General features: G+C 34.0%; 1 long non-coding RNA gene across 1 annotated transcript in view; it reads left to right on the top strand.

The window, feature by feature from the left end:
* Positions 1–19,968, top strand: part of LOC132204739 (uncharacterized) — a 34,571-nt gene extending 14,603 nt beyond the window's left edge. The window contains exon 3 of the long non-coding RNA XR_009442551.1: positions 19,806–19,968. This is a non-coding gene — a long non-coding RNA (uncharacterized LOC132204739). The remainder of the gene's footprint in view (positions 1–19,805) is intronic.
* Positions 19,969–20,462: the final 494 nt, after the last annotated feature.

The raw sequence follows: 20,462 nt of genomic DNA, 5'->3' as shown, positions 1-20,462 counted from the left end.
AAGACGGATACTTTTCTCCGGCGGGTGGTTGGATCGGAATTATTCAGATATCACATATGTATATGCGCGCTTGTCTGTACGGATTTAATATATTGATGAGAGATTTTGGTTTTTCCTCGCGCAGTGATTGATAGATTCGCCTTTTAATGCGCAGCACGCCAAATATACACTCAGAGAGGTAATAATCAAATTTGTATATTTATTATTGTGTATATACATTTTGAAGCAGCTTTTGATATAATAAATGATGGCGAGTCGACCGACTTACAAATTCATCTTTCGCGTTCTCGCGCGCGCATTGTGTCGCTGCGTGTATAAATGACAGCTCCGCGCTGAGAGGCAGATTTTTCATTCGGTGAAACTCGAAAATCAACTGCTGACCCCGGCCGGCATTTGCATCCAATTTTTATCGACACACGTACACAATCTTTCTCGTTTTCCCGCGAGACCTGTGGAGCACCGCAAGATGGATCACAACCGAAATGAGACTTTGATTAGTGTGTCCTGTCATAATTTCGCGTCCATGTTAATCAGACGCTCTGGCATTCGCCATTACTCACAATCGGTTTTCAAAACGAAAATATGATAATGAGTGCCTGCCAACTAGATCTGCAACCTCCATGCGGCCATTCCGACGCGCCATTTTTCTTTTCTTTTGCTCTTCTGTTTTCATGTAAAGTTATTATTCGTCAGAAAAATCACTGTTTTGTTGTTTCTCAAATTTAAACATTTAAATTTAATTTAATTTTATTCTGATGTCATACAACCATTTAAATCAATGCATTAAGACAAAAGGATCCATTATTTGAATTAATTTTGGGTGTAAAAAATTACAAAGAGTTTCAAATTAAAAATGTATTGCTATTAAAAATGTCCATATTTACTTAAAATCATCAACTTTATTGTGAATTTAAATTGATTGCTTAATTATATTTGAAACGCAAATGTTCCAAATTGTTAAGTAACCCAATATTAATATATTTTTTATAATAAAGCCTGAATGAAGTATATTTCCAGTTGAAATATTCCATTATTCCTGATGCATTGTCTTAAAACCTGATATTGCAATTGGATTTTATTATTTTTATTGTTGTTTATTTGTCCAAATTGTTACATCACATTGTTTACATACAAATTGTTGAAAACATTCATTTTTAAAAAAGAAATTGTTCGACAAAACGGCACCACCATTAGCAAGAATTTTGCTAAAACTTCCGAGGCCAAAAAGACCCTATCAAATTAGTCATATTCCGTACATTAATAACTTTCATAATTATCCATGGAATCATAATTTTATTGCGAATTAATTTTTATTATGACTAACCATCCCTGTTAATTTTAAAATTAAAATTAAGAGTAAGGAACATTAATATAATTTCCGTGTCTAGCGGGTTGCGTTGGTTGCGCGGACAATAAAATACTTTCTTAACTGCACCTGTTGTTCTGCACAACAAGGTGGATCATCGCTTGCTCCATGAATAATAATTTTTACCTTTGATGATTCACCACAAATGCATTTGTAGCCGGTGAACTTTGACTGCTCCGATCGCAAATTTCATTACAAACCGCTAACTCGGTTATACAGCTCTGATTAATCTTTGTGGATATTTTTATTAACCTTTGTTCTGTCATTCAAAAGTCTGTCTCTCTCGCCGGCGTTACTCGACCTCTATGAGCATATAATATTATTAGGGTACGCGCCGAGAGAAAATCTTGTGCTGCAGCGGATATATTTTAAACTGCCGCTTTTTATTGCTGTGCGTCTCTCTCTCTCGTTTATTGATCAGATATACGCACACGGCGCACAGAAGTAGATGGTACTGAACTTCTTGTTGTCAGTAAGGTACGGCCTTTTCTCCCGCCGCAGCTGCATATTAAGTTTCAATTTTTGCTAATGGCCTATCTGATATAAATTTGGCCGCTTTATTGCCTGAATAAATCGGATTCATTACACGCTGCTTAGTCGGGGAGAAACAAAACAAAATACTAAAGTGGATGTAAACGCACCGAATAGGAACTTTGGTCCTTTAGAAATAATGATTACTTTTTAACAAATAATCGAATTAAAAGATATGATTTTTAAATTTTTATCAGTTAATGTAACTTTTAAAAAGTGAGAATTAAGAATTATTAATGTGGTATTATTTTTTATAATTGTTTCTGATTTATTTTAAACTTGTGATTTTTTGTTTATTCTATTCAAAAAAATCATCTGAATATCAAAATCAGAATTATTTCTGTTTATATATATGATTTAAAACATGTGACAAGAATAATATTTTTTACTTTCTTATATTTTTTCTTCTTCAATTTTTTATTTAAATTTTAGCACACTCTCTATGTTGGAATTATTATGTTAGTGGGAAATCTAAATGTCACTATTTTTTATGACTGGCTTAATGATATTTAAGTATACAAAACAAAAATAACCTAAAACAACCTATTATTCTAGACAGAATTTGATAATATAGGAATATGAATGAAAGCTTTTTTTAATAAAAAATCGCTTTTAACAAATTCTTTTTATCGCAATAAAAAAATTATCAGCTGAGTGTGCAATGTATTGTGTTTATCAAAAATAACTGGCAACAAAAATCAAGAGAGCGAAGATGTGAAGTGTTTACATCCACTTTACCATGCGGTTTTTCGCAACCGAAAAACTGCGCATCAAAACGCTCACCACATACTTAAGTTTGAGTTTTATGATAATTCGCGCCACTTTTTATTCGCATAATAATTTTTTACCACCAAAATTCGTTGTGACAGTGAAAAATTTGTTGCTTTTGCCGCTCTCGGTGCGCGATGAATAGACGAAAAATTAGAGAGACCTTGTTCTCTGGCTGCAGGTAAATATTTCACAGGCCACTGTGTTGTGCATTCATCTCTCTTTCCTGATCCAGATCTCCGCGCGCGGGGATATTGCGTCAACATACATATATGATAGGAACAAGATAAATAGCAGAGCCGTTGTGTGCGGCGGGATGACACGGCGCATTTCGGACGAGTGGATGAAATCAGACAAAACGTTTTAAGGATGAATTTATTTTTCGAGCAACAAGAGTCGCTCCTTCACCAAACCGAAGAGAAGCTCTGGATTTGTATTTTTACACCTGCAACCTTTTAACATTCATTTATTGAGATGCTGCTTGAGCATGTGTTGACCCAAGCGGCCAAGAATTCACTTCCACTCCGCCATAGAAATTTGGGATTTATATTACGCACACACCCGTGTTGTTGCCCAAAAGCGTTTTTACAAAATTTATTTCATTCATGGAAAAAAAAAATTTAAAAAATTTTCAATTTTGGTATTCTATAAAAAAAATTCTCTAAGTTTTTGTAACAATTCTATTCACTAGTCATTCATAATTTTGAAATCGGGCGAACCTCGTTGCAAAGAAAAAAATAAAGGACAACTGACCCCAAAGGTGACCTGCGGTCTGCTAATACTTTAAAAACCTAGGGTTTTTCATGTCCTAACTAAAACTAAGTGGGAGGAATTAATAAAAAAATTATAAATAAAAAAGGGAGAATTTAATAATTAAAAAAAAAAAATTAAATTCTACCCATTTTATTTATTATTTTTTTTTTTATTAATTCTCCCCCTTTGTTTTAGTTAGAACACGACAAAACCCTAGGTTTTTAAAGTACGAGCAGCCTTTGGGGTCAGTTATCCTTTATTTTTTCTTTTTCTTTGCAACGAAGTTCGCCCGGTTTCAATTTTTCATGAAATCCACCTCGAGTCTTACCATTAAATTCATAATTTTTTTTATTTAACTGTGCTTTAAAATGGTTCTGAGCACGAAAAATACTTATTTCTTACGAATATAGCAACAAAATTAAGTCTGAATTGTATGGAAATACAATTTTTAACCTTCAGAGACGACTTCGAACTTTGAATTACTTGGAAAATTTTAATTTTCAGGCCATTACTCGATTATCAATTCAGATTGTTTAAAAATAGCCTTATTTATTGTTCCTTTTATACTAGTAATTAAATATTTGAAAATAAAAATGAGCATCACTGTAAATTTTAAATCATGATATTGAAACAATCGATCTTCCCATCGTATGATATATACTTTTTTTGCTTTTAAACCGGAATTCAATCAATGAGATATCAAAACTGATCGGACTTATTCAAAATAACTTCAAAGCAGAAATTAGTCACAATTAGTCAATCCAAAATATTGTAATTTGATGATGGAAGTAAAGAAAACGGGCTTTGTCCTGTTTAAAAAATTATTTTTATTAAAAAACAAACGGTGATCTTATTTCATGAGCAAGAAAACTGCAAGTAATCAGCAAATGTTATTCGATGGTTTATCATGAATTTGAACTACGGTAATTCCACCTCTAAGATTCCGTTTTTGACTTAACTTCAGCAGTAAAAATTTAGACTTCTAGCAACTTTTTTGGATACAAAATGATCTAATTTTTCTATTATCAATAAGAAGAGAAACCCGGTTCCAATTTTTTAATAAATTATCCATTTAAATTTCCATTTTACGTAATTTTTTTATTTTTTAACGTAAATTAGAAATAGGGAAGTAAAGTGATTGACAATGTCATGATTTTATTTTCTTGTGTCTTTCTTTTTCAGTCGGGTTTTTAACCGACTGACAGTGGATTATGAGGCACAACACTTTGAAATTGCCCACGGTTGAAGTTGCCCAGAATGACTCTAATCGCAAACGGCTCGAGAGCACGTATGGTTTTATTTTCCCATCCCATATAATATCTCTGGTGGCTTTTCGAAAAGAGAGAGAAAAAAAAACGGCGCAGAATAAGGAGATGCGAAGCGGAGATCAACAATGCATTTCATGCGACCGATGATGTCAGCATTGAGATTATTTACCTCGGCGCGCTGTAATGTGGCAATAATTAAGTATAAATATAAGCGACAAGTTGGTTTGCTGCTGACGATCCTTTGCTCTGCACCGTGCGAGCGAGAGCGCATCTCCTAGAATTTATGCGCGAGCCTCTCAATCCAGTTTGCGATAAATCCCCTTTGAAGTAAGAAAAGCGGAGAAATATATGGTTTTCATTCTGCGCATATAAACGCGCGAACCCGTTTTTGTTTCCACCGAGAGTGAGCGATATTTCACAACTCGCTCGTTAGAATGCAACAATAAATTACTAATTTCATTGAACTTTGTGCACCGCATGCATAAATATAGCTCACTCGCTCAGCTGGAGGTCTTTTCTCAGAGAAAAAAATTGTAATATATTTGTTCTGATTTGAAATTATTTATAAAAATAATCATCAGCTCTGTGCAGCCAAGAGTTACAAAAGGTGCGCCGATGTTAATTAAAATAAAGTGAATAAATTATTTTCTATATCAACTGAATTGGTAAGAATTTGTTCTATATAAACCAAAAAATTATAAAATAACTTATTTTTGCCAATAAAAAAAGATTGTTATTGGGGTAGGAATTTGAATTTTGAAAAAAGTCCAGAGATTGTTTTATAAATTATCAATAACAAAAATTTAATCAAGTTAACAACTTTCCTAAGTAAATCCGAAGTGAGTTTCAATTACAAATGAAAACAGTACTTAAAATTGGTCATCGTTGGAATTTGGAATTATTATTATTATTGATAAAAATGGATCAGAAATATTTGGTTACAAATCAATTCAATCATCAGTAAATTCTGCAATTTTCATTCTAGACACAGACTGACACAGACTAATTTGAATAAATACTGCCTGAATCAGCTATGAAGACAAAGTATTTGCATAAAATAACTGTCAAATATTTCAAAAGACGAACTAATGAAGTTTTCAAGGTCCACTTCTGGAACCAAAAGTTTCCAATTAATTAAAGTACAAACGCAATAATATATTTATTCCTTTATGAAAATTAGCAATGCGTTTTAGAAATCAGATTCGGAATTTCTGTGAGTTTCGTAAGAGGCAACAAATCATCTCAGTTATGCGGATGAAGAAAAAAAAGAAACAACGGGTTCGTTAAATATTCAAAGGAGAATCGGTCGGTCGGAGATTAGATTTGAGGATGGATAAATAAAAAATGCATTAAATAAATATTGACGGCAATAATGCAAGATATGGGGAGAGTGTTTTGTGAGTAGATTAATGCGAACAGCGGGAGTTGGTGACCTCTCAGGTCAGCGCTGTGTGTTGTGACCTCTCAGCCGCGCAGCTCTCTTCTTCTTCTTCCTCTGATTTTCTCTTTTATTTATATGCACTCTGAGATAATAGCATACCTTTAATTATTTTTCAAATGCCTGGTGTTACCTTGTTGAGAAAAAGTGCACTTTAATTTAACAAGCCATTCTTCTCTTATTTCAGCGCATCTTTCTTTATTGGAGAGAGAGAGAAAGAAAGAACGCTGCTTCTCTTTTGCATTCATCTCCTTCCTCTTCGGGTGAACTTTGTTTTTCCCATCTTCACATTCATTTGCTTCTTTGAACCAATTACGTAGGCTTGTGCTCGCTCTGCTCAAAACACGAAACTCGTTTTAATTTAATTAAAGAAAAGGAGCAGAGCCTTGAGAGATTTCTTTCATTTCCCAGAGAGACCCAAGTCTGCTCACTTGATTACAAAAAACTGTAACGACCATTCACTCTTGATGGTAAATTACACAAGACTTCTTGGTTCAATTTATGAAATAATAGATTTAAGATTTTGAAGTAAGCTTAAAAGTCTCATCATTTATTAAATTTTGTTTTGAAGAAACTCGGTGTTTTCCATATATTTGCACCAGATAAATTTGCACGCTGGAGAGAGAGTGAAGTGCGTGCCGTGCCTGATGCGACGTTGAAATATGCTTCGCGTCTTGAGTGGAAAAAAGCAGAGCCGGAAGGTTGGGGCTCTGATTATGTCACGTTAATTTAATATGGCCAATATTTGTCCAGCACTTTTGGCCCAATGAATGTCTAAAGAGGTAGCTGCCTCTGCGCACCGGTTGTACACACAGACACGAAAAAGTGCTGATGTTGGAGCACTTAAAAGACCCTCTCGATCACCGTATGTTGGTTGGTCTTTGCGCTCATTAAATAGCAACCGGATGCGAAAGAAAAATTCCCAATCTTCCACCCATAAAGCTTTATATGTGCGTTTTAATGGATTAGTAAAATTTTTATTAATATTTCTCGGTCAATTATTTCCTTGCTGTCCGTGTTTTCTCCAAAAATTGGGACGCTTTTTATTGTGTAAATCAAGTTTTTTTTTTTTAATAAAGTTTTATTAAATCATACCAATTCTTAAATTTTAGAAGCTTAAAAACTTCTTTTAAATTAATTAAAAAGAGAAAATGAAAGTCAGAAAGTAATGGTTGAAAAAATAAATTATCAATATTTCAAATTTTACTCAAATACTCTCCAAGCATAAGTACATCTCAGATTAAAGAACTACAGTCAAAAATTTTAATCAAAGTCCCTACAAATGGTAGAAAAGACCTAACTGGTCTCACAAATATTGCAAAGATTTATTTTCAGAATTAACCTTGGAGCGATCAAAAATAAACTTTTTCCCATCAGATTATTAAATATCGAATCTTTAATTATCCTTGGTAACATTTTGATCAGTTAAATTTAATATGTATAATATTTCCACTTGTGAATTAAGTTTTTCTTTTCAAATTACCGCTTGTCAAAATAGATAATGATCGATTTTGCGTGTCCGAAAAGCGCCGGGCAGTCTCTTATTTATAATGTCGGCGGGCGCGTCATACTTTAATTTTTCATTTTGATCGAATGAATGCGGGCGCATTTGTCACACTTGCGAGTGATTTATTCGTTTATTCGGCTCAAATCAGACTCCACCCGCGCCAAATCGCTTCTTTTCCTTTTCTTACATCGCACAGCTCGCGCGTCGATAAATCAAAGTTTTCAGATTAAATCGGCGCGTCTCTCGCGGATGATAAGGCGGCGTGACGAAATCATCATATCATCATCGCGGCCTTCTCCTCTCTCACAAGATAAATTGCTCCAGTACCGAAGCACCAACAATAAGTCAATTTCACTCTCTCGAAAATTTTCTTCTTCTCTCCACCGAGGATAATTTCGCCTCAGTAAATATGGTAAGCCGGCGAGAAATTGGATGACCTCTCGCTGGTCCTGGACATTAACTTTGTGTCAGGAGAGGGAATATCTTTTCCAACAGGTGGTTAGCCCCGGTGATTCGCGCGAATATGTTTAAGCCGACGAAAAATATAAAATTGATTTTTTTTCTGTGCAAATTGCAATATCTGCTTAATAATCTTAAAATTTAAAGAGGCAAACGCAAGTTTATTTTAGTAAAGAGACAAATTACTTAAAATTCATGAAAAATTAAGAAAATTGTAATTTTTTTAAATAAAAACTTGCATTGTAAAAAAATCACTCGTTGTATGGAAAAGTCAATGTAAAGAATAATTAATTTTAATAGACTAGCAACACTTGCAACATCCTTGGATAAAAATTAATCAATTATTTATATACATAAATTGTTTTCAACAATTGAATTAAACAATGATATGTAACAATTTGGACAAAAAAACAATAATTATTATTATTTTTTATCTTTATTGACTTATGAGGCGTCACCACGATGTAATTACTCATTGCGACGCGCCCCATTTGCAACATGGTACAAAGCAAGTAAAAAAAGAGAGTAAAAAAAATCAACCAAAATATTACAATTCATTTAAGAAGTTAAAAAAAAAACTGCTATGAAACTTATAGACATGAACAAAACGCCTCTAACTATTTTCAAAAGTCTCGTACCGAGGCTCTATTATCTGTATTTTATTTTTTAATAATTGTGTTTTGTTTGCGCTAATTTAGCATTCATTTTTTTTCAATTTCTCCATAAATTTTTTATTTTTAAATGAGGTATATTTATTTGAAAGAATTAAGTTACATAAGTCCAGCCAAATCCAAACGGAGTTATCGGCCGGTGCTTATGTGACTGGAAAGCAAGACTTGAAAGCCGAGCAATCCAGTTCGATACATTATTTTACATGCGAATTTTTACAAAGATTAAAATTGTCAACTAAATGTCAACTAAAAAAATCACAATTGCTTAGTAAAAACAGTTTGTAATCAAAATTTTTGTGTTGAATTTCATGCTTTTTGTGTTTGAACAAAGCAACTCCAAAACTGTGGTCAACAGCCTATGATAATTTTTAAAAATTCTTCCTGGAAAATTTGAATAGAAAAAAATATTGAACTAATATTGAAATAAGATCAAATTGCTATTTTAAAATTGGTTTTCAGGCTTGAAATGATAATATGTAATTATTTGATGCTTTTGGTCGTCTCACAGAAATAGACTCATAAAATAAGTGATGTAAGAATAAAGCCTAAAAGTAAAATTTAGTTAAATTTTCCAGAATTTAATGATTGAAACAATATTTGAGTTAAAATTTCCAGAAAATTAAATAAGTCAGCACTGGTTTTTATCACTCACTTGAATGAAGAAATCTTCTAAGAGGTAAAAATTGTATAAGACATAATCGAAGTGTAACGTACAACAAAGCCAAAGAAGTTTTTTTTATCCCAACATCGAGGCGGACAAATGCACCATAAAATTCCGATTTGGCACAGCACTTGGGCTAAAGAGGCGATTACCGCGCAGCCGACGGAGCGCAAAGGGGTCTCTAGAAAAATCGCACCCTGATCGTTTTCGTCGGCGAGCATTAGAAGGCAAACATTATATTGCGATCGATGCTGGGTCGAGGAGGCTTAATTGCGGTTTCACGAAGGTGCGAAAGGTGCACTTTTTGAGTCGAAACGCGCAAGGTGTGCAATCAGACTGAAATTGCGAGAGACGAGTTCGTGCCGGCCGCGACAGCAATTTTGAAAATAGTAATCAATTGGTTCCGAGTCGAGTGTCTTCGGGAGCAGCGCAGGACTTGAGGCTGGCTAGGCGCAGTGATAAAATTTCTGTGCGCGAACGAAGCAAAGGTCAGCGCGTTTCTCGCCGATTATTCTTGCCATAAAGTATCTCCACGCACCGCGCGGCCCCGACAGTTAAATCAACGCTCAAAAGCCTGTGCTGTGTGTGATGCAATCGGAGGAATGAATAAAAATATTGCCGAGCCGTGTACGCATCTCAGCCGGATTTTCAATTTAATGAGACTGCGCATGGGAAAGAGACACCCTGCGACTCACTGCCCTACCCTGCGCAAGCACAATTATATGCAAAGGCTTTGATTCGTAATTTGCTGATTGCGCGTGAGAGGCGCGGAAAGATTTATTGCTTTCGATTTTTACTTTTCACAGGGCTGCGAATACAAGTATGGAAAAATGTCTGGATTGAAATGGAAACAATAATGAATTAATTTTCTGACATTTGAGAAAAATTTTCATTGCATTCTTCTTTGGATCTATGTAAATTGTGTCGTTTTAATTAGATAGTTTTTAGAGTTTTTTCTAGAGAAAGACTTTTTTTAAGACTTCTGAAGAGTTTCAAATTATTTCCAATATTTTCATTCATAATAATAATAAATAATATTAAGTTGTGGCAGAATTTTACTGTCTACTTTAAAATTATCGCTGTGTTTAGAAATAGTAAATTAATTTTAGCTGTTGAAAAGTATTTTTTATTCCAAGTAAAAATTACAATAATTGTTCCTCGCCTTCATGAAAATCAGTGAGAAAATCAAAACAACATAAAATTTTATTTACTTCCACAGAATTTTGGAAAATTTGCTCCATCTAAAAAAAAAGACTATTTTTATTTTAATTTTTTTGCTCTTGAGAATTAATTAAATTTTCTAATACTATTGTTCATATTATTGAACATTGAACTTTATTTTAATAAAGATTCTTAGGCTACATAATTTTCCGCACCTGCAACTGATCTCAAATACACATTTATATTTATCTTTAAAAAAAAAAGTTTTTTCTCAAATTGAAAATTATTCAGAAAAATTTTCAAGCAATGCTATTTGATTTCAATGTGCACTTTTTGTTTCTCTTACTTACGACGTGTTCAAATCTTAAGTTATAAAAAAAGGGAGAGAGAAATCGAGCAGATCAAAAGGTGAGATAGCAATCGAGCTCGATTCTCCGGTGTTTAAAGGGAATTCGGGCTGCGCTCGGAAAATTCGTGAAACACGACGAGAATTCTCGCGGCCAGGGCGTAATTTGAGTTCAATCAGCGCGCGCGAGTAACGATGTGTTGAGCATTTTAACTGGTCGCGGCCAATATAATCCAAAGTGCCGCTCGCTCGTTATTGGACCACAATAAATCAACGCCAAATTAGAAGACGCTTATGCTGGTTTCGTGAAACAATTTTAAAACTGTGTGATACAACCCATCATTTATACCGGCTTTGCTCTGCTCTCCTCTAAATCTTTCTCTCCGAAGTTAGAAAAAAAAATACACGCGCGGCGGCCTCGGCCGAAATTGAATGTTTCACTTCATAAATTTGTCGAACGAGCCTTTTTATTGTTTATACTTAATTAGGCGCATGTCATACATCTCTGTATAATGTATTGGCGTTTAAAAAGCAAGCAACGTTCGTGCCCGTCTAAATTACTCATCCGGCTTTTTTAATTTGTTTTAAACTTGCTGCTTTCTTCAGAGGCATCCTGTTTATTGAAAAACTTCATTAAATTAAAACGCGATAAGTGATTACTAAATTTTAAAGAAAATAATTATATATTATTTGCATTTTTAGTGTTTTGGAAAAGTAAATTACAAAAAAATTAATTAAAACGAATTAATTTGTTTTGATTTTAGCTCCAATTTAAGAATTTGGATCATAATTCTTAACGGTTTGGAATAATAAATCTGCAACTTGAAAGAAATGCTTCAAATTTAATTTATATCTTTTCCAGTGCAATTCTTCAAACAAATTCCAATTTAATTTGAGTATTAAATTTCTAAGTGGTGAAAAAAATAATCTTAAGTAATAAAAATAATAATTTTTGTCTAAAATTGTACGCAGTGAATGAAGGGGAACGAAAAATCAATAAATAAAATTCGATATAAATCTTTAAGAAGAATTTGAGGAGATATTAGAGGAAAATTCGTTTTATATTAAAGATGTCAGTTTCTATGAGTCTAGAAACATTCAATATTTGTGCAAATTCCTAAAACCTAAAATTCCTAAAACTAATGTTTACTGCTCTCTTGTTTTAATCTTTTTATTTTTGTCATTCATGTTGCTGAGTTCATGCATGGGGCATTCGAACCAAATAAAGTATAAACAAATTCTTCAAACTAAAACCAAGAGTGTGCATTTCATAGCAATTTTTGAGCCGTAGCGATAATTCTTTTTAATTTTAATTCTTCGAACTAATTAATTATTTATTGTCTTCAAATGCAAACTGTTTAAAAAACAATCTCGGGCGACGACGCGTTATTTCTTTAAAATGTGACAATGACAATTTATAGTTTCCTGATCACTATGCGACTTTACATTCCGAAGGATTAAAAGGATTCCCCGTGGAAAAGGAAATAAAAATCAATTCCTTATGGGTCGGCACGAATCGGACGGCGCAGGTGGAAAACGATTGGGCTCGTCCAATAAAATTTGGCTCGGTCGAGCTCTTTTGCGGTCGGAGGTATTTATTTCGAGGAGTGACACGAGAGGTTATATGAGTCGCTTTTATCAGATCGCGCGATGGATGCTTGGATATAAAAGAGCGTAAGAAATTTAATGGTTTCTTTCTTTCTCTCTGATTATTCGCGCGCATTAGCCGGCGAGAGAAAGAGCGAGCGAGCGAGATATCTATAGAGTGTATCCGCCCTCGCTCACAATACGGTTTTGTTCTTTCCGTGCCGAGAGTAATTTAATATGTGATTATGGACGAAATGTACCGAAATTTGTAACCTTTGTGCGGCGGATCGCGGATCACGCCTTCGCCCATAATGCATCTCTGATTGGGCCTCATTTGAGAGAGATCGATAAGCATCGTCGTGATACAAATCAAGCCACAGAGAGAGAGAGATGGAGGCGTGAGAATCTCCTTTATTGTTATCAATAAGGGGCGTAAGGTCGTGATATAAAAAATAATTTAATAACACTATTAAATACAACGCGCGCGGCGCGGAGAGTCGATCGCCAGACCAATTTCTCCAAAAATGTCAGCCACAAAACAAGTCTGTAATTTTCGATGGAAATTCACCAGCAAAACTTCAAAGGCGGAATTTTGAAGAGATACGTGAGTGCGCTGAATTTCCGTGCGAAGAGAGAGAAACAGAAGTGTCATATTATTACGGACAACATAACAGTTTTTTTTCTGCTTCCACAGAGGATCTCAAAAGGCCTGCAATTTTGACAATTGATCCAAATCTAAAGCTCAGAAGAAAAGTGATATCGGTTCCAATAAATAATTTTTTTCTCTCTAGATAAAATCAGAAAGGATTTTATTAATACCAAAGGAATCTACAGTCTTACAGAAATAGACACAACTGTCCAGTAAATCATTTGAATGTTATTCCATAAATAAAGACTAAAAAGCATTTTATATTATATATTTTTTTTTATAAGGAGCTGCAGCTGATTCTTCTCCATTCATTGATATTTAGAACAAACTGTACAAAATAAGATGCCGCGAGAAAGACAGTGTTTTGTAAAAGATAACTTATTAATTTTTAATAAAAACCGATTGATTATAGACAAAAATTCTTATCATGAATTATGCAAAATTTATTCCATTTTAAAATATGGTAAATGTATGGGTCCTTATAAAATTAAGAATCAAATTCAATCTTTATTGCTTAAACGACGTTGATTTATTTATTGAGTGAAAAGATAAATAATTTGGTGACTTTTGAGTTTCGTTTTTTGAAATTTAATTCCTTCTCATACTTGATTTTGAAGCAAAAAAATTCAAACGGAATTCCCATGTTCAAGTTAGGCTCAACATTTTTAATTTAAATTTTTTTAATGTAAAAAAAAACAAAGATTAAGTTCTTCTTCTTTTTGCGTTCACCCAATTTACAACCGCATAACCTCCCAAAGGTTATCCTTCTTGCCCTTTTTGAGAAATTTACACCCGTTGCTGGATTTCCAGACTGCCGCTTAATTCCTTTAGTTTTTTTTTTTAATCGAATGCAAGTTAAAACTTATTTCTGTAAATCAACCGGTTGTTGCTCTCCCTGTGCTGTGTGTCCAGAATTATTTTGCTACACGAAATCTCAGGTGCTTTACTCTTTCGTAAATGAGAGAAAAATCCACCCTGCATAGTTGTTAAATCCAAGCGAGCGAGTCTCTCTCTTGTGTGGAAAAAAAGAGAGACGCGTCCCAATTGTCACTCGGCGTGCCCAGACACTTCAAACGCACTTCTCGAATTTCATGCGGCCGCGCAGGAAAAATTATACAACCAAAACCTTTTTAAATTCTTGCAGTAGTATATATCGTGGAGGTTCACGGAAGGCAGGCAGGCAGGTCTGTCTGTCCATCGATACCTTTTAAATTCACTAAATCGCCCACCTACCTGGTCCGTTTTTTATCAGCGCAAGCCAGTGAACTTTATTGGGTTACAACCGACATAAATTTCTCTCTCTCTCTCTCTCAGCCGACCTTTTTCCAGCACTCTCTGTGTCCCACCGTGTGTCATATGGATCGCCGAGTTTTTATTTTTTTATTTATTTTTTTTCTCTCTCTTTCAGGAAAAATTATGTGCGTTTATAGAGAAGAGACACGCACTGGTTTGAATTCCAGCTCAATTTATCAAGCGCGCGGCTCTTTTTCTCCGGCTCTCCGAAAAGCATCACGGTCGCTTTTAAGTGTTCAATAAAAATGAAAAATTGCTCTTTTGCCTTTTTGTTGGCTGCGAGATCATAAACAAAGAAAAGACGCACACGCGGAACACTTTCGGGGAAATGAGAAACAATAAAGCGCAGATTAAACTCCTTTGACGAGAAATTTGATATTTTTCAAGCGCATTAAATCTCCAACTTGCTGTTTTATTGAACGACAAATGATGTGGTGTAAAATTAAAAATTTCAGTATAAATTATTACCCGGGCTATTAAAAATTTATTTGATTGACTTGGAAAAAAACTCTGTTGTACTTTTCTACAAAATTAATAATAATTTAGAAAACTACAATAAATTAAATTATCAAATAATTAAATTTGCATTGGATTTTTATAATTATTTAATTATTAGTAATTAATTAACAAATCAGACGATCTGATATATTTACATGCATTGCTAGGCCGCGCAAAATGAGGAACATAGTCTTATGCACATAAATTTTATAGAATATCTGGTTACAGCGCGTGAATATTTTGGAAAATAGGTTTGTAATAGGATCTTTACAATGATTTCACCTATACTATAATCCTGTCACCAATTGGCAAAACGGTTATTTTGATGGCATAAAAGCGGTAATGACGTAATTACGTATTATTATTTATCTTATGAATGGCCCAACCTTCCTAATTAAACAGAAATTTGAAAAATTTTATTACAAAAATCTCTAAATTTAAATGGATACAGATAAGCTTTTATTTTCATTTAAAAAAATCTCTGATTTAATTTTATTTATCAATAATAATGAAAAATAATAATAATATCGGCTACAGATAGAAATTTTAATAATATCCCAGCTAAATGGAAAAAATTTAACTACTTTCTTCGTTTGGAAAATGAAAATTTTCTGCTAATTCTTTTATAACTAATTAATACCAATTTTTAAGAGAAACTCCCTGCACACGCATTTTTTATCTGAATTTATTTGTAAAATCACTGAAATTTTTTGCATTTATTTACACTTATTTAAATTTTAACACCTTAGACAAAAAATGTATGAAATAAAAAAATTGCAGGCAAATCTCGACGAGCTTAAATTAGGCCTTGCAATTAGAATGATTACATTGGTTTGTTATTGTTTGCCATTATTTTGCAAATTTTTCGCAATCATCTCGGAATTATCTCCGAATCTACACCATCTGCGTTGTAAAAACCTGTGATTTTTTGCACGTCGTCAGCAAGTGTGTGTGTGCATGTTATTTTGAAAATAATTAACTCGTCAGCGAGGTGCAAAGTGGAATTATCGGCGAGGCGCCTTCTTTTTAATTCGGGCCCGTCACAAAAATAGCCGCGGCCAACAATATATCGGCACAATACGGGTTAAATAATTGCGAGGCCAATTTTCTCTTCAGCGCAGCAGAGGTGGGAAAAAAATGATAAAGTAAAATCAGAGCCCGAATTGCTTTGTCACTCATTATGCTGTCGAGCGGCTGCTTACTTACATAATTACGTCTCAAATTATATAACACGCCATGATTGCGGCAAAATAATACAAGAGACGTTCGAATGTAAATTTTCATAACTGTCAGATATTCAAATTTAAAGGCTCCCTCCGATAATGATTTTTATTATATGGAATTGAAAGAAAAATATTCATGACTGAATCCGCCATCATCGAAGTTATTTGCACCAAATAAAGCAGCATTTTCACCAGCTGAACATTTGAGATGAACAAAACTTTGGGTCCTTCATTCGAATTCAAGAATAAAAATCTTTAACTGGAGAGGATCTTTAAAAAATATAAAAAGATGTCACGGCGAATTAGTATTTATAGAAAAGTGGTTTTCCATATTTCACCTTTTTCTGTCTCCCCTCCGCTCTTGTGCTGAATTGTTTTTTCCAACCTTTTATAAATTTTTTTCACAATCTATTAATTCACATTCCAGTTTAATGCACCGCTCGCTCTCTCCATTATTTATTGCGTGTCCACGTGTTTAACATTTGACATTATATCGCCGGTCTGTTATATTAATAATTTCCAGCGCGCCGAGCGACCGAGAGAGAAAGAAAGAGACGCTCCTCTTCTTTTATTCCACCTGACACCTGAGAGCGAATAATTTTCATTCGCCGGCGTGCTTTCACTGCACATCAATTATATCATTAATAATTTATTGTATCCCTTCGGTCCGTCGGTGCAGCGCGCCATTGATTGAAATTTTCATTGTTTGTCTCGGTCGTTAATGCCACCGCACAACCTTTTTGCGCCGCCAGTAAGAATTAAAAAGAGAAAAGTCGCTGCAGATTGCACGGAGAAATAATATAATCTCGGCTCGATCTCGATCTGGCACTGCACACGTACAATTACAAAAGCGATGCAGACAAAGCCGACGCAGAAAAGCCCCCGGTTGTTGTGCGAATTCGATAAACGCTACATGGCATATTTATCATGTATGCAAAATCGATCAATTGAGAGCTTATTTTTATAACTAGAAATCTGAGATTTTTTTGTTGTTTATGTCGTTTATTAATTTTTGCACACATTAATTAAAAGAGAGAAATAAAACAGTAATTTTTTTCTTTGTTCTAAATTAGAGTGTTTGAAAATTTTCCCTTCCCATTCCCGAATTTTTTTCAAACAATTTCCCGAGTCTGGTCCCGTTCCCGGGAGTGCCTAAAACGAAATTCCCGGACCCGTCCCGAGTCCCGATTCATGCAATCAGCTATTAATCGTCCAGTTTTCGTGGTATGCAAATAGCACTACTCGTACGTACTGCGGGTTGCTTAATTATATCAATACCTCAAATGTCTAAATATTGTCTTGATTTCTTAATTTATTTATGATTATTTATATTTCTTTTTAAAAGAAAGTGCGAAAATAGGAGTTTGCGATTAGAAAAATATGCTATTCAAAAACTTTTAATTTTGACTTGGCTTGAAAATTATAATTCATTTGACGGAACGGGGAATTGAAAACTGGTTTGTCTTTGCAACTAACTTCAATTTCCCGGCCCCCGTCCCGTCCCGTTCCCGCTGCTCTTAAAGAAAACGGTGCCGGTCCCGCGGGGACCCGTCGGGACCGAGTCCCGTCAAACACTCTATTCTAAATAACACATTTCTGGCTTCTAAAATCAATGAGATTCTCACGGTCAATATCTATATAAATAAATTAGGATATTTAAAAAGAGAAACATTGTTTACTCTTTGTTGAAGCAAGAGTTGAATATAATTATTTAAAAAATACAATGAGCGCTTAATTAATTTACTCGAGTCAATTCAAATTACAATTAAAGATTGTAACAATGTGGAAAACTCAATACAATATGTAAAAGCACAAAATAGTTTTCATTTGATACTGAAATTATGTGCACGTTATTAATGATTTTTAACAGATTTTACTGCAATCTCGTTTTCTTATTGCTTTTTAAATTTTCAACATAAACACAAGATTAATTTTTAGTTTCTGCTTTTCAGAATATCCTCCTAAATCCGGTTACGCTCAGAATACTGGTTATTACGAATATTTTTTGTAGCTTTTCCTCGTTAAGCGTTTTGCAAAAAAATTCAAACAAGCCAAATCATAAAATTTTTATCGCACAATCGATAAATTTTCGCGCAAATACGTTTTGCTAAACGACGGTGTGTCGAAGCGTGATTAAAAAGCGATATGTATGAAAAGTTGAAAAGTTGGCGGCGAGTCGAGGAGGTTCGACGATAAAAAAAAGTTCGCCGATCGCAATGTCAAAGGCGGACCATAAATTTGCCCGGCATGCAATGCTAACTGCGGTATTGTACAGGTTAGGCGCGCTAACTAGACGCAAGCCGGGCATGATATTTTTCATTATCAATTTACATTGGCGGCTATCTTAAGTGTTTTCCCCCATAAAACGCGCGCCTCTTGTGTGTGTGTGTGTGTGTGTTGATTAAAATGCGACGAGGCAAATGGCTCGGATTATTTTTTAACACTTTTCTCTCTCTCTCGGACCGAGACGGACTTCTTTAATGCCGCCGTAATAGCCTTATTTAATAATAAACCCGAGCCCTTCCACATCTGACACCTCGAAAATATGTGTATGTTTATACACGCGTTGAGCACCAAAAGCAGATTTCACCTTAAAATATTCAGAGTGCGCGCGGCGGCGACCATCAAGCAAACCGACTCTCTCGGACGAACAAAATAAAGCAGACAAAAAATCCAATGCGGTGCGGATATGATCAAACAAAAAATGAGTTGATGAAATTACGCAATTGATCAAATATCAGTTAACTTTAAAAAAAAATCGTAATTATCTCTTAAATTCTAACACTACAAAATCCAAAATAATGTGATTTATTCAGATCGAATTTTACTTTAGCATACTATTTATTTATTTTATACGCTAGTGACCAAAGAGTTGATGATCATATCGGAATTTTAACAAAATTCAACGTAGAGTGGCATCAGTGGCACTTACTTTTCTATAACATGAACTTAAACGAGTGCAATTAAATGGAAGATAACTTTTCTTTAGTCAAAAGCTCATACTTAATTTCTGAATATTGCCCGTCGTAAACATCCGCGGTCTTTCGTCGGAAAACTCCTTTCAAATTCTGAATCGTGGATGGATGCGCTGCCGAAAAGTTTCTGCTGATTCATGACAAAAAGAGATCAAAGCAAGACAAACAGAACAGAAATTGCTGCAAAACGGCCACCCCTTCAGAGGATTTAATTAGCAGAGGGAGTTGGTTTATCAAAAAATCGTTTTGTTGCAAACCAAATCTAAAATCAAGTTTATATAAAGGCTTTGCATTTATTTTTATCACTCTTTTCCGAATTCACATGTTTTGAGATTAAAAATTTATTTGCTTTAATTAATTGAGCAGATTTTATTTTGTCCGGCGATTACGAAATTTTTACTTTTGCCAAGATTTTACAACTATTAATATATTTGTGAATGAAGAATACCTGCAAAGTCCTTTTAATATCCGAACAATTTTATTCAGGTACGGTAAAAATATTTGCTTAACTCACCTTCTCATTTCTGAGCATATTTTATAATGTTCGTTAAACATTTTCTCTCTTATATTTTCTCCGTTGTGTTATTGGTGTTTTAATTTATTTATATCTCGTTGGATGGAAGAATTAGAGATGGTTTGTTATCTTTACAGGCGTGAAATGGGCCGCTGTGCGTAAAATCAAAAGGAGAATTTTTGTGACGTGCGAATCTGATTTGCTCGTCGCCGCGCGCCAAAGAGATGAGATGAGCGTCAATTTGCTAATCGAGAGAAAAGCGGCGAAACAGACAACACGGAAAACAACCTAATGGCCATCCAGGTATGTAAGTTAATTTTCACTCTTTAAATATAAATGTTTCCCACATCACAATATTTTATTCAAAGATGTGGTTTAACGTTTAAAAAGTAGAATCAAGACATAATTATATTAATGAGAGTGGCAAGTAAATATAATTATGAATTATTTTTGCTCAATTAAGTTGTTATTTAAAATTTATTGTTTCACCTGTTTATTTAGTTTGAAATCACCCGCATAAAATTAAAACTGTTTGCTGCCAAGTCATAGTATGTTTTCATTAATATTATTGATTATTAAATGATAATTTCATTAAACAGTTTCTTGCATTTTTGCGGTGAAATCGGTCGTATTCGTGTAATTCAATAATTTGATAATCTTCAAAAAAGAGGAATTTATTCACAGCCAAAAGCATTATTTCATTTTTGATAAATACTTGCATGAATATATAATTTAATACAAATGTGTTCGGCTGGGGATTAAAAAAGATTTTTTCTAATTTCAAATTATTAAGA

Source organism: Neocloeon triangulifer, unplaced genomic scaffold, assembly GCF_031216515.1.
Source record: "Neocloeon triangulifer isolate White Clay Creek 2 clone unplaced genomic scaffold, ASM3121651v1 ptg000022l, whole genome shotgun sequence".
NCBI lineage: Eukaryota > Metazoa > Arthropoda > Insecta > Ephemeroptera > Baetidae > Neocloeon > Neocloeon triangulifer.
The sequence above is the reverse complement of the archived record's forward strand: the minus strand, read 5'-3'. Positions and strand labels throughout refer to the sequence as shown.